The sequence below is a fragment of the Palaemon carinicauda genome, chromosome 8 (assembly GCF_036898095.1).
Source record: "Palaemon carinicauda isolate YSFRI2023 chromosome 8, ASM3689809v2, whole genome shotgun sequence".
NCBI lineage: Eukaryota > Metazoa > Arthropoda > Malacostraca > Decapoda > Palaemonidae > Palaemon > Palaemon carinicauda.
Genome location: NC_090732.1, coordinates 90,049,039 through 90,051,538, shown reverse-complemented (window position 1 = coordinate 90,051,538; position 2,500 = coordinate 90,049,039).

Below are 2,500 nucleotides of genomic sequence, written 5' to 3'. Positions count from 1 at the left end.
GATTCTTGATAGACAGGCGGAGGTTTGCCGTTCTCTTAAGGTACTTCCTAATAATCCTGACCGGGCATAATTTTAGGTCCTCCGGGTTTCCTTTATACGGGATTGCCGGAATCGAAAAGCTCTCAAACCTCGGATCCCACACCGAGGGGTTCTGAGTCTTGGCGACAAAGGATGTGACAAACTTAAAGGTTACTTCCTTCCATCCCCTAGTGTGTTCCACCTCGAATGACAGTCCGTGTAACCAGCCCACCCTCTTAGCCGAGACTAATGCTAGCAAGAAGACCGCCTTGAGCGTGAGATTCTTGTCATCAATGTCCTTTAAGGGCTCGAATGGTGGTTTCCGTAACATATCTAGGACTCGCGCTAAGTCCCAACTCGGGATTCTAGGGGCGGAAGGGGGGCATGATTGTTCGAACGCTCTGATAAGCGTGGAGATATGCCTGGAGGAGCCGAGATCTATGCCCTTGAGAAGAAAGACTTGACCCAGGGCCGCCCGAACTCCCTTGATCGCTGGAACTGACATGTCTAACTTGTCCCTGAGATAAACCATGAAGTCGGCTATCACGGGCACTGACGCTTCCAAGGGCTCTATCTTCTGGTCCCTGCACCACTTCACGAATACCGCCCACTTAGACTGGTAGACGGCTGTGGATGATTTCCTCAGGTATAGCGACATCCTCCTGGCTGTCTTGCCGGAGTACTCTTACTTCTTCAGGAGCCGCTGGATAATCTCCAGGCGTGAAGACGAAGGGCTTGCGGGTTTCTGTGAAACCGCTGAAAGTGTGGCTGTTTTAACCCTGGATAGGTACGGTGGGTCGTTTGCGACCCCGAGCGTAAAAAAAAAACAGGTTTTTCTCACGTGACTCACCCCTGTGACTGAATTTGTGGGTGATCGACCTGCAGGAGGTGTCTCCCCTACACGCTCTAGTAGTGTCCAGATGTGCATTGCTGTAGCTGTACTCCTTCCCCGATTTCTGAGACGCGTCGGGGTCATTCGCGTCCGAGTTTACCCTTCTGAGGGTAGTTTGCATAATTATCAAAGCTATTACGTATTATGAAATTGTCGTAGAATGGTGCAACTTGTATAGGTTATCAGTTGTGGAAAGTCTTGGTGGATTGTTTGGCTACCATGTGCATGTTTTTTTTTTTAGTTAAAATGTCGTTCATCACCACGAGGACCATTTTACCGCGAGTGCCCCTTTTTCATTTTTTTTCATTTTTTTGCCAAGTCATTTTTCCGTAAGATATTGCCAAATAGTGTCGTAAAACTTTTGCTTGTTTAGTGTTGGAAAGTGTGTCTAGATGATCTGGCTACCCATGCATGACTTTGTTTTTGTCAGATACGACGTAGTTATTGGTATATTGGGTATTTAACTGCGGTTACCAATTTCTGTTTTTTTTTTTCAATATTTGTAAAAATTACTACGTAGTAAGGAATTGCCGTATATTATTAATTTTTTTTTCATGTTTATGTGTTAGAAAGTGTGCCTTGATGGTTGGGCTAACACGTGCATGTCTTTTTTTTTATCTGAGATGTCGTATATTAGAATGTCGGGCATTTTACCGCGAGTGTCCCTTTTTAATTTTTTTTAATTTTTTGCCAAGTCATTTTTCCGTAAGATATTGCGAAATAGTGTCGTAAAACTTTTGCTTTTTTAATGTTGGAAAGTGTGTCTAGATGATCTGGCTACCCATGCGTGATTTTGTTTTTGTCAGATACGACGTAGTTATTGGTATATTGGGTATTTAACTGCGGTTGCCAATTTCTGTTTTTTTTTCAATATTTGTAAAAATTTACTACGTAGTAAGGAATTGCCGTATATTATTCATTTTTTTTTCATGTTTATGTGTTAGAAAGTGTGCCTTGATGGTTGGGCTAACACGTGCATGTCTTTTTTTTTTATCTGAGATGCCGTATATTAGAATGTTGGGCATTTTTCCGCGAGTGCCCTTTTTTATTTGTTTTTCATTTTTTTACTTAGTCATGTTACCGTAAGGAATTGGCAAGTAGTGTCGCAAAACTTATATTTTTATAGTGTTGGAAAGTGTTTCTAGATGATCTGGCTACCCATGCCTATTTTTTTTTTAGCCAGATATGGCGTATATATAAGTATGTGTTCGATTTTCCTGTGATGCCATTTTTTCGTTTTTTCCCATTTCTTTCAAAATTACTACGTACTAAGGAACTATCACAGAGTAATATTTCATTTATATGTTTATTTGTCGGAAAATATGCCTTGATGGTTTTGCCTAGCACGTGGCTGAAATTTTTTTTTTTCTGAAATGCCGTATATTAGAATGGCCATTTTTCCACGAGTGCCCCTTTTTATTTGTTTTGCATTTTTTTTGCTTAGTCATGTTACCGTAAGGAATTGGCAAGTAGTGTCGCAAAACTTATATTTTTATAGTGTTGGAAAGTGTTTCTAGATGATCTGGCTACCCATGCCTATCTTTTTTTTAGCCAGATATGGCGTATATATAGGTATGTGTTCGATTTTCC